The sequence below is a fragment of the Scyliorhinus torazame genome, chromosome 21 (assembly GCF_047496885.1).
Source record: "Scyliorhinus torazame isolate Kashiwa2021f chromosome 21, sScyTor2.1, whole genome shotgun sequence".
Classification (NCBI taxonomy): Eukaryota; Metazoa; Chordata; class Chondrichthyes; order Carcharhiniformes; family Scyliorhinidae; genus Scyliorhinus; species Scyliorhinus torazame.
The window spans coordinates 71,055,932-71,069,204 of record NC_092727.1 but is presented as its reverse complement, the minus strand read 5'-3'; positions in this window follow the sequence as shown (position 1 = coordinate 71,069,204).

Sequence of the window (13,273 nt, the reverse complement as noted above, 5' to 3'; positions counted from 1 at the left end):
GCTAACCACTGTGCTACCGTGCCGCCCCTTATCTAGTGAGGATTGGAAAATAATCCTCAGACCTTCTGCAGTATCTGTTCCCTACTTTTACTTCTCTGTTATGGTTGATTCTCATTGATAGATCCAAAACTTACTTTATTGGACTTTTTACACATTGGGTTAGAAAGGAACCATGTGGGAACTCCATCCCCTTATCCCATTTTCCTCTTCTGTCCAATTAAAAGCAGGATAATTGAAATCCCTCTTGATTATTATTCTATATTTTTTCCTCGGTTCCCTAAATTTAATGCATATTTCTTCCTTAATCTCCAATCCACTATTACGTGGTCTGTAGACAACGCCTATTAGTGTGATTGATCTTTTATTACTTTTATCTATATCCATCTGCATTCTGTTTTTGGCCTGCTGATAACTGTATCTGTTTTTTTCTCCTGCCATCATGTTATTCTGAGAGCACAAATTACTCCATCTTCCCTTTTCTCTCCCTCTATTTTTTCAAAACAAGCTATCCCCTGCAATATTTAATTCTAAATCCTGATTTTTCTGTTGCTATGTGTCAGTAATTCCAACTATATCTGGTTCCTCCCAATGCATGATTGCTTCCTGCATTCCTGTTTTATTACGGACACTGTGTTAACTTATTTTAATGGAATTCCCTCCCAATTTATGTTTAAACTTATTTTTAGAACTTTTTAATTCCTTCATAGGATGTGGGGTGCTGCTGGCTAGACCAGCATTTGTTGGCCAATTCCTAATTGCCCTTGAGAAGGTGTGGTGAGCTGCCTTTTGGAACCGCTGCAGTCCATGTGGTGCAGGTACACCCACAGTGCTGTTAGGGAGGGAGCACCAGTTTTTAACCCATGACACTGAAGGAACAGCGATGTATTTCCAAGTCAGGATGGTGAGTGGCTTGGAGGGAACTTGCGGCTGGCGGTGTTCCCAAGCATCTGTTGCCTGAGTCCTTCTGGGTGGTAGATGTCACGGGTTTAGAAGTTGCTGTTGATGGAGGTTTGGTGAGTTGTTGTACATCTTGTATCTAGTACATACTACTGCCACTATGTATTGGTGGTGGAGGGAATGAACGTTTAAGGGGTGCTATCCAGCGGCTGCTTGGTCCTGCTTTGTCAAGCTTTTTAAAAATAAATTATAGTACCCACGCAGACACTCGGAGAATGTGCAACTCCACACGGATAGTGACTCAAGGCAGGGATCAATCCCGAGTCCTCAGCGGCATGAGGCAGCAGTGCCGCCCTTTGTCGAGCTTCTTGAGTGTTGGTGGAGCTGCACTCATCCAGGCAAGTGGAAAGTATTCCATCACGTTCCTGACTTATGCCTGTAGGTGAGGGATAGACTTTTGGGAATCAGCAGGTGAGTTACTCACCAGAATTCCCAATCTGCTTTTGTGACCACAGTATTATATTGCTGGTCCACTTTAGTTTCTGGACATCGGAAACCCCAGGATTTTCATATTGGTGGATTCAACAATGGTAAAGCCTTTTAACATCAAGAGGGGATTGTATCTTGTTGGAGATAGTCAGTGCCTGGCATTTTTGTGGCGCGAATGGTACTTGTCACTTATCGTCCAAAGCTTGGATATTGTCCAGACCTTGCCGCATTTGGACATGGATTGTTTCAGTATCTGAGGAGTTGGGAATGGTGGTGAACATTGCACAATCATCAGCAAAATCTCCACTCTTACATTATGATGGAGGGAGGATTATTGATGAAGCAGCTGAAGGTGGTTGGGCCACTAGCCTGAGGAACTACTTTAGCAATGCCCTGGGACTGAGATGATTGGCCTCTTAACAACTACAACCATTTGCCTTTGTGCTAGAATGATTCCAACCAGGGGAGAGATTTCCCCCTGATTTCAGTTTTCATGTGCTCCTTGATGCAATGAACATTTGGTCAAATGCTGCCTTGATGTCAAGGGCAGTCACTCATCCCTTACCTCTTGTGCTCAGAATTTCTGTCCATGTTTGGACCAAGGCTGCAATAAGGTCAGGAGAAAAGAAGACTAGCTCTGGCAGTATTCCCAAACTGAGTGACAGTGAGCAGGTTATGTCTGATAGTGCGGCTTGATAGCACTTTTTTTTTAATAAATATTTTATTGAAAATTTTTGGTCAACCAACACAGTACATTGTGCATCCTTTACACAATATTATAACAACACAAATAACAATGACCTATTTTATAAACAGAAAATGAATAAATAATAATTAACAAAAATGAAAACTAACCCTAATTGGCAACTGCCTTATCACAAGTAACACTCTCCAAAAATATAATTTAACAGACCAATATATAATTATCTGTAGCAACGACCTATACATATTATACAGTATATATTAACAACCCTGAGAGTCCTTCTGGTTCCTCCTCGCCCCCCCCCCCCCCCACCCCCCCCCCCCCCCTCCCCCCCCCCCCCCCCCCCCCCCCCCCCGATCCTGGGCTGCTGCTGCTGCCTTCTTTTTTCCCATTCCATCTATCTTTCTGCGAGGTATTCGACGAACGGTTACCACCGCCTGGTGAACCCTTGAGCCGACCCCCTTAGGACGAACTTAATCCGCTCTAGCTTTATAAACCCTGCCATGTCATTTATCCAGGTCTCCACCCCCGGGGGCTTGGCTTCTTTCCACATTAGCAATATCCTACGCCGGGCTACTAGGGACGCAAAGGCCAAAACATCGGCCTCTCTCGCCTCCTGCACTCCCGGCTCTTGTGCAACCCCAAATATAGCCAACCCCCAGCTTGGTTCGACCCGGACCCCTACTACTTTTGAAAGCACCTTTGTCACCCCCATCCAAAACCCCTGTAGTGCCGGGCATGACCAAAACATATGGGTTTGATTCGCTGGGCTTCTCGAGCACCTCGCACACCTATCCTCCACCCCAAAAAATTTACTGAGCCGTGCTCCAGTCATATGCGCCCTGTGTAATACTTTAAACTGAATCAGGCTTAGCCTGGCACACGAACTTGATAGCACTTTTGATGACACCTCTATCACTTTGCTAATGATGGAAATTAGACCGATGGGATGGTAATTGGTTGTGTTGGATTTGTCCTGCTTTTTATGCACAAGGCATACCTGGGCAATTTTCCACATTACCAGGTAGATGCCAGTGTTGTAGCTGTGCTGGAACAGCTTGGCTAGAGGGTGTGACCAGTTCTGGAGCACAGGTCTTCAGTACTATTGCCAGAATGTTGTCAGGGCCCAAAGCCTTTTAACTTTCGAAAGTCCTGATCCATTTTTTGATATCACGTGGAGTGAATCGAATTGGCTGAAAACTGGCATCTGTGATGCTGGGGATCTCCAAAGAAGCTGAGATGGATCATCCACTCGGCACTTTTGGGTAAGGATTGTTGTGAATGTTTCAGCCTTAGGCTTTGCACTGATGTGCTGGGCTGCCCATTAAGGATGGGGATCTTTGTAGAGCCTCTTCCCCCAGTTACTTGTTTAATTCTCAACCATCATTCATGACTGGGTGTGGCAAAAGTGCAGAGCTTCGATCTAATCTGATGGTTATGTTTTTTTCTCAATCATCAGTAAAGTGTTTGAAGGTACCGTTGACAGCGATATTGAGCTGGCACTTACTCAACAATAACTTGCTCATCGATGCTCAGCTTGGACTCTGCCAGGACCATTCGGCTCCAGATCTCATTGGAGACTTGGTTCAAACGTAGGCAGAATAATTTACGGGCAGCACGGTAGCCTTGTGGATAGCACAATTGCTTCACAGCTCCAGGGTCCCAGGTTCGATTCCAGCTTGGGTCACTGTCTGTGCGGAGTCTGCACAGCCTCCCCGTGTGTGCGTGGGTTTCCTCCGGGTGCTCCGGTTTCCTCCCACAGTCCAAAGATGTGCAGTTTAGGTGGATTGGCCATGCTAAATTGCCCTTAGTGTCCAAAATTGCCCTTAGTGTTGGGTGGGGTTACTGGGTTATGGGGATAGGGTGGCGCTGTTGACCTTGGATAGGGTGCTCTTTCCAAGAGCCGGTGCAGACTCGATGGGCTGTATGGCCTCCTTCTGCACTGTAAATTCTATGATAAACTAAATTCTGGGTGAGAATGACTGCCTTGACGTCAAAGTAGCATTTGACCAAATGTGGCATCAATGAGCCCAGTAAAATTAAACTGATTGAAAACTAGGGGCGAGCAGGGTGGCGCAGTGGTTAGCACTGCTGCCTCATGGCGCCGAGGTCATAGGTTTGTCCCAGCTCTGGGTCACTGTCCATGTGGAGTTTGCACATTCTCCTCGTGTTTGCGTGGGTTTCGCCGCCGGGATCGAACCTGACACCTCGGCACTCTGAGGCTGCAGTGCTAACCACTGCTCCACCGTGCTACCCTGGCCCCATCATCTTCAATTTCTTATTCTATGACCTTCTCTTCACGATAAGGTTAGAATGTGAATGTTTGCTGATGTTCAGCCATTATATTCAGTATCATTCTGAGGCTGGTTTAGCACACTGGGCTAAATCGCTGGCTTTTAAAGCAGACCAAGGCAGGCCAGCAGCACGGTTCAATTCCCGTACCAGCCTCCCCGAACAGGTGCTGGAATGTGGCGACTTGGGGCTTTTCACAGTAACTTCATTGAAGCCTACTCGTGACAATAAGCAATTTTCATTTTCATTTCATTCATTCATAACTCCTCAGGCACAAAAAGAGTCCATGTGCATCTACAGCAACTACATCCATGCATTAGCTGATAAGGGAAAAGTAACATTCATGCCACACGCGCACTAGGCAATGACCATCTCCAACAGGAGATAATCTCCCATTGCCATGGGTTACTATCAATCAAAAACCTAGCCAAACTAGTCGGGTTGGCAACTGTGACTAAATGTATTCCTGGAGATTATATCAGATGACTTTCCGCTATTCTCTAGCCATTATCGGCCAACACATTGTGATGTACTGCATTCCAAACCACCTAAAAAACAAGAAGGTCTTTACCCAATTGGATTGGATTGTATTTGGATTTGTTTATTGTCACATGTACCAAGGTACAGTGAAAAGTATTTTTCTGCGTGCAGCTCAAACAGATCATTTAGTACATGAAAAAAACAGCGTAATAGGGCAGTTTTACTGTCAGCCAAACAAAGAAATGTTCAAAGAAAGCAAAAGAAAAAAAAAATGTTTTTTTGAATGTCCCTCTGATTTTTCTTCGGGATCATTCGATGATTGTACACAGCAGTGTCCTGGAGATTGATCCTCAATTCCTGGAAACCCCAGGCTATTCCTGGTGTGTTTGGCAACCCTCGGACCATCCATATAAATACTGGGTGGCACAGTGGTTTGCACTGCAGCCTCACAGCCCCAGGAACCTGTTTTTGATTCCATCCTTGGGTTACTGTGTGGAATTTGCATGTTCTCCCCGTGGCTGTGTGGGTTTCCTCCGGGTGCCCTGGTTTCCTCCCACAGTTATAAGGGTCCTTCCTGTTTATTCCATTATTTCCGCTTCTTTTAGCCATTCTTGTTTTAATCCATGGATGATTAATGGACGTCTCTCTTTAAGGCAAGCAGCCTGTGTGTTTAATTCAAGCAGAAGAATCCAGAAGTTACATTAGATCACTTTGCCAATCTGTGCTGGTTTAAACAGAAGCTGCAGGCTGGTCGGCAACAGTGAGAGATGGGGTTGGGACTCGATTTGATTGGCTGGTGGCCAATGAATTGGCTCAAAAGGCTTTGCTCTGCATGGTAACAGGTGCGGATTGGATCATATCACACTGGAATGCTTTTCAGAGTCCCAAGGTTTCACTTTTGATTCTGGCAGCACAACAGGCAGAACTGACGAACTCTCTCTCCAGAAAGCCTGCTGTGGGTGCTATACCTCTTCAGAAAACAGTTTAAAAGGTTGCGCCGTGGGTGAGGTAAGTACTGCTTAACCACTTCCTTACCTTGCAGGTCAGCTGTTCGGGAGAGAGAGAGAGCCGGGACCTTGGAAACAGCGCGGGAGTTTCAAAAAGCGCGGGAGCTGCGAGGCAGAGGGGACAGTTTAAAAGGTTGCGCCGTGGGTGAGGTAAGTACTGCTTAACCACTTCCTTACCTTGCAGGTCAGCTGTTCGGGAGAGAGAGAGAGCCGGGACCTTGGAAACAGCGCGGGAGTTTCAAAAAGCGCGGGAGCTGCGAGGCAGAGGGGACAGTTTAAAAGGTGGCTCCGTGGGTGAGGTAAGTACTGCTTAACCACTTCCTTACCTTGCAGGTCAGCTGTTCGTTTCGGGAGATCAGTTTCGGGAGCAGGCCTATTGGCTGACTGTAAATCAGGAAGGATACAAAGGGTGTGGCTGAAGTGCCTATAGAAACAGAGTGCTGGAGGCAAACAGAGTGTATCTGAGTTTGGGTAAGGCTGAGTTCGGGTAAGAGGGGAGTGACAAAAATAAAAATAAAAAATAAAAAATCAAATTAATTAAGTAAATTAATTAACTAGTTAAGGGAATTTGGTGCTCATGTTAAGGAGGTGCAGAGAAGCAGACCTGTGAGGGAGTCTCGGGAGCAATTACATCACAGCCAGCAGGTAAGTGATTGGCTTGTAACTGGTAAGTGATTTCTCTCTCTTTGACTTTCTCTTAGCTGTGTAGTGTAGTTCAAATTTAACTTCAAGTTTAAGTCATGGCAGGAGAGCTCAGACCCGTGTCATGCTCCTCTTGTGAGATGTGGCAAGTCAGGGACCCTTCTGGTGTAGTTGACAAGAAGTGTGTCCAACTACAGCTCCTGTTAGACCGCTTGACGGCTCTGGAGTTGCGGATGGACTCACTTTGGAGCATCCGCGATGCTGAGGAAGTTGTGGATAGCAGATTCGGTGAGTTGGTCACACCGCAGATTAAAATTACTGAGGCAGATAGGGAAAGGGTGACCAACAGACAGAGGAAGAGTAGGAAGGCAGTGCAGGGATCCCCTGCGGTCATCTCCCTCCAAAACAGATTTACCGTTTTGGAAACTGTTGGGGGAGATGGCTCACCAGGGGAAGGTGGCAGCAGCCAGGTTCATGGCACCGTGGCTGGCTCTGCTGCACAGAAGGGTGGGAAAAAGAGTGGCAGAGCTATAGTGATAGGGGATTCAATTGTAAGGGGAATAGACAGGCGTTTCTGCGGACGCAAACGAGAATCCAGGTTGGTATGTTGCCTCCCTGGTGCAAGGGTCAAGGATGTTTCGGAGCGGCTGCAGGGCATTCTGGAGGGGGAGGGTGAACAGTCAGCTGTCATGGTGCATATAGGCACCAACGATATAGGTAAAAAACGGGATGAGGTCCTACAAGCTGAATTTAGGGAGTTAGGAGTTAAACTAAAAAGTAGGACCTCAAAGGTAGTAATCTCAGGATTGCTACCAGTGCCACGTGATAGTCAGAGTAGGAATGACAGGATAGCTAGGATGAATACGTGGCTTGAGAGATGGTGCAAGAGGGAGGGTTTCAAATTCCTGGGACATTGGGACTGGTTCTGGGGGTGGTGGGACCTGTACAAATCGGACGGTCTGCACCTGGGTGGGACCGGAACCAATGTTCTCGGGGGTGTGTTTGCTAGTGCAGTTGGGGAGGGTTTAAACTAATGTGCCAGGGGGATGGGAACTGATGTAGGAAGTCAGTGAGGACAGAAACAAAAGGCAGGAAGGGAGAGTGTGTAAAGCATGAACAGAGAAAGCAGGGCAGAGAGCAAGGAAGGTCTACATTAAACTGCATTTATTTCAATGCAAGGGGCCTGACGGGCAAAGCGGATGAACTTAGGGCATGGACGGGCACATGGGACTGGGATATTATAGCTATGACTGAAACATGGCTAAGGGAGGGGCAGGACTGGCAGCTCAATGTTCCGGGGTACAGATGCTATAGAAAGGATAGAACAGGAGGTAAGAGAGGAGGGGGAGTGGCGTTTTTGATTAGGGAGAACATCACGGCAGTACTTAGAGGGGATATATCCGAGGGTTCGCCCACTGAGTCTATATGGGTGGAACTGAAAAATAAGAAGGGAGAGATCACCTTGGTAGGACTGTACTACAGGCCTAATAGTCAGCGGGAAATTGAGGAGCAAATATGTAAGGAGATTACAGATAGCTGCAAGAATAATAGGGTGGTAGTAGTAGGGGACTTTAACTTTCCCAACATTGACTGGGACAGCCATAGCATTAGGGGCTTGGATGGAGGGAAATTTGTTGAGTGTATTCAGGAGGAATTTCTCATTCAGTATGTGGATGGACCGACTAGAGAGGGGGCAAAACTTGACCTCGTCTAGTGAGGGATCACTTTGGGACAAGTGACCATAACTCCATTAGTTTTAAGATAGCTATGGAGAATGATAGGTCTGGCCCAAGAGTTAAAATTCTTAATTGGGGCAAGGCCAATTTTGATGGTATCAGACAGGAACTTTCAGAGGTAGATTGGGGGAGACTGTTGGCAGGCAAAGGGACGGCTGGTAAATGGGAGGCTTTTAAAAATGTGTTAACCAGGGTTCAGGGTAAGCACATTCCCTTTAGAGTGAAGGGCAAGGCTGGTAGAAGTAGGGAACCCTGGATGACTCGAGATATTGAGACTCTGGTCAAAAAGAAGAAGGAGGCATATGACGTACATTAGCAACTGGGATCAAGTGGATCCCTTGAAGAGTATAGAGATTGTCGAAATAGAGTTAAGAGGGAAATCAGGAGGGCAAAAAGGGGACATGAAATTGCTTTGGCAAATAATGCAAGGGAGAATCCAAAGAGATTCTACAGATACATAAAGGGGAAAAGAGTAACTAGGGACAGAGTAGGGCCTCTTAAGGATCAACAAGGACATCTATGTGCAGAGCCACAAGAGTTGGGTGAGATCCTGAATGAATATTTCTCATCGGTATTCACGGTGGAGAAAGGCATGGATGTTAGGAAACTAAGGGAAATAAATAGTGATGTCTTGAGAAGTGTGCATATTACAGAGGAGGAGGTGCTGGAAGTCTTAAAGCGCATCAAGGTAGATAAATCCCCGGGACCTGATGAAATGTATCCCAGGATGTTGTGGGAGGCTAGGGAGGAAATTGCGGGTCCCCTAACAGAGATATTTGAATCATCGGCAGCCATAGGTGAGGTGCCTGAAGATTGGAGAGTGGCGAATGTTGTGCCCTTGTTTAAGAAGGGCAGCAGGGAAAAGCCTGGGAACTACAGACCGGTGAGCCTAACGTCTGTAGTAGGTAAGTTGCTAGAAGGTATTCTGAGAGACAGGATCTACAAGCATTTAGAGAGGCAAGGACTGATTCGGGGCAGTCAGCATGGCTTTGTGCGTGGAAAATCATGTCTCACAAATTTGATTGAGTTTTTTGAGGGGTGACCAAGAAGGTAGGTGAGGGCAGTGCAGTAGACGTTGTCTACATGGACTTTAGCAAAGCCTTTGACAAGGTACCGCATGGTAGGTTGTTGCAGAAGGTTAAAGCTCACGGGATCCAGGGTGAGGTTGCCAATTGGATTCAAAATTGGCTGGACGACAGAAGGCAGAGGGTGGTTGTAGAGGGTTGTTTTTCAAACTGGAGGCCTGTGACCAGTGGTGTGCCTCAGGGATCGGTGCTGGGTCCACTGTTATTTGTGATTTATATTAATGATTTGGATGAGAATTTAGGAGGCATGGTTAGTAAGTTTGCAGATGACACCAAGATTGGTGGCACAGTGGATAGTGAAGAAGGTTATCTAGGATTGCAACGGGATCTTGATCAATTAGGCCAGTGGGCCGACGAATGGCAGATGGAGTTTAATTTAGATAAATGTGAGGTGATGCATTTTGGCAGATCGAATCAGGCCAGGACCTACTCAGTTAATGGTATGGCGTTGGGGAGAGTTATAGAACAAAGAGATCTAGGAGTACAGGTTCATAGCTCCTTGAAGGTGGAGTCGCAGGTCGACAGGGTGGTGAAGAAGGCATTCGGCATGCTTGGTTTCATTGGTCAGAACATTGAATACAGGAGTTGGGATGTCTTGTTGAAGTTGTACATGACATTGGTACGGCCACACTTGGAATACTGTGTGCAGTTCTGGTCACCCTATTATAGAAAGGATATTATTAAACTGGAAAGAGAGCAGAAAAGATTTACTAGGATGTTGCCGGGACTTGATGGTTTGAGTTATAAGGAGAGGCTGGATAGACTGGGACTTTTTTCCCTGGAGCGTAGGAGGCTTAGGGGTGATCTTATAGAGGTCTATAAAATAATGAGGGGCATAGATAAGGTAGATAGTCAACATCTTTTCCCAAAGGTAGGGGAGTCTAAAACTAGAGGGCATAGGTTTAAGGTGAGAGGGGAGAGATTCAGAAGGGCCCAGAGGGGCAATTTCTTCACTCAGAGGGTAGTGAGTGTCTGGAATGGGCTGCCAGAGGTAGTAGTAGAGGCGGGTACAATTGTGTCTTTTAAAAAGCATTTAGATAGTTACATGGGTAAGATGGGTATAGAGGGTTATGGGCCAAGTGCGGGCAACTGGGACTAGCTTAATGGTAAAAACTGGGCGGCATGGACTGGTTGGGCCGAAGGGCCTGTTTCCATGCTGTAAACTTCTATGATTCTATGATTCTATGATTCTAAAACCTGCTGTGAGTGCTGTACCTCTTCAGAAAACCTGCTGTGAGTGCTATCTCTCTCCAGAAAAGCTGAGTACTGCATTTCTAAACTACAGAGGGCCTGAATGAATGAATCTACAGATAAGATTATTTCAGGATACCAACAGAGACTTTAACCTGCAAGCTTGGGCAGCACGGTAGCACAAGTGGATAGCACTGTGGCTTTACAGCGCCAGGGTCCCAGGTTCGATTCCCGGCTGGGTCACTGTCTGTGCGGAGTCTGCACGTTCTCCCCGTATCTGCGTGGGTTTCCCCCGGGTGCTCCGGTTTCCTCCCACAGTCCAAAGACGTGCAGGTTAGGTGGATTGGCCATGATAAATTGCCCTCAGTGATCAAAAGGGTTAGGAGGGGTTACAGGGATAGGGTGGAAGTGAGGGTTTAAGTGGGTCGGTGCAGACTCGATGGGCCGAATGGCCTCCTTCTGCACTGTATGCTCTATGCTATGGTCAAAGGTGTGCTGAAAAAAACATCCTCTGAAACAAAGACTATTTTTCCTTTCACTTATGATTTTTACTCCTTTCCACTCCTCTGTATTTGTCTGTCTTGTGTGTACTTGTGTGTGTATAGAGTATGGGGGGCAAGTTAAAGTGGGAATTATGTATTAGTTAATAGTTAACCAGTTGTATTTTCTGCATATTTCATTATCAGTTTTTGTTATAAATAAACAGTAACTGTGTTTACATTTACAAACCTGGTAACTGTGATTATTGGGCAGCCAAGCGCCAAAGACATTGGGTATTTTGATAAGAATTATTGGTTAATTCACTTGTGTTGTGACTCTGGGACATCTTGGGCTGGAATTGACCGTACACTAGGTCAGGGTGTCGTCGCACAGTGCAAAACTGTGCGGGTTAGGTAGATTGGCCATGCTAAATTGCTACTTTGTGTTCAAAGATATGCAGGTTAGGTGGGGTTAGGGAGATAGGTCTGGGCTTGGTTAGAGTGTTCTTTATGAGGGTTGGCACAGACTTAATGGGCTGAATAGCCTCCTGCATTGTTGGGATTCTATGGATTCTAAGATCAGGTCAGAAACTGGGAATTTGTGGAGCGTAGCTCATCTCCTGAGTCCCCAAAGCCTGTCCATCATCCCCAAGGCACATGTACAGCCGTACAGTAGCACAGTGGTTGGCACTGTTGCTTCACAGCGCCAGGGTTCCAGGTTTGACTCCCGGCTTGGGTCACTGTCTGTGCGGAGTCTGCACATTCTCCCTGTGTCTGCGTGGATTTCCTCCGGGTGCTCTGGTTTCCTCCCACAAGTCCTGAAAGATGTGAATTGGACATTCTGAATTCTCCCTCTGATATCGTTTGGCCGATATGGCCACCCGACCCAGACAGATCCGTGGCTGACCCCAATTCATGATTTGCTTTCAGGAAGTCATGACTGCCAGGAGAGTCATGAAGTTTAGTACTGAAGAGACTCTGGACGTACTGAAGCTACTCGCTGGTGTCTTACATCTCGGCAATGTTGAATTTGTCGTTGCTGGAGGGGCGCATGTTTCATCAAAAATTGGTAAGAAAAAAAGGAAATGTCAGCTGTGCTGATGGTGTGTCACAAATGTTTCAGAAACATAGATCATCTATATTGTGAAAAAGCTTGTGCAGTGTATTTTGTATTACAATTTAAAGAGTTTGGAAGAGTCTGTAGAAATATTCTGAAATACAATACTTCATTCATGCAGTGTCATTTATGGCTGAACAGGCGGATTACTTTTAATAAAGAGTATAATATTGAATATATAAAATATAACATTGTTACAATACACTTACTACTTTATGGGAAGATGGTGCGGTAGCGGTATTGTCACAATAGCGGTACTGGACTCACAATCCAGAGACCCAAGGTCTGTAGTCCCAGGTTCAAATCCCACCATGGTAGATGGTGAAATTTCAATTCAATAAAAATCTGGAATTAAAAGTAGAATGATGACCATGAAACCATCGCTGATTGTCGTAAAAACCTATCCGGTTCACTAATATCCTTCAGGGAAAGATATCTGTTGTCCTTACCTGGTCTGGCCTACACAGCGATGCGGTTGACTCTTAACTGCCTCCCTCTGAAATGGCCTAGCAAGCCACTCCATTCAAGGACAATTAGGGATGAGCAACAAATGCTGGCCCAGCCAGCGATGCCCACACTCCAAGAAGGAATAGAAACAATACATCACGTACAATATTTAATATATTTTAATATATAATGTTTAATATATTATATTATATAATATATAATATATTATATGCTCATTCTTCCAGCGGAGCAGGCAGAGAGGGGTGCGATTTTCTGGTAAAGAGAGCTGAAGGTAAGCTGAATTTTTGGTTTTAACTTACTTTTTTCGGAGTTGTTTTTCTTTCAGAGCATCAGGAAACCGGAAGTCGTCCGTGGGGAGATCTGGGAAGGTTTGTAGTACCTGTATATAAGTTGGGCGGTTCCTAAACCCGAGACACTACACTTGTAGTGTCCTCCAGCCTTCCGCCTCCTCTAACCTAAGGGGTTGAGTGAATATCAAGTAAGCTCTTTCTTTCTTTTTCTTGTTTTATCCGCAAGTTATCTAGAGGGGATGGCAGGGACGGCAGTGCAATGTTCCTCCTGCAGAATGTTTGAGGTGAGGTACACCGTCAGTGTCCCTGCTGATTTCACCTGTGGGAAGTGCACCCATCTCCAGCTCCTCAAAAACCGCGTTAAGGAACTGGAGCTGGAGTTGGATGAACTTCGGAT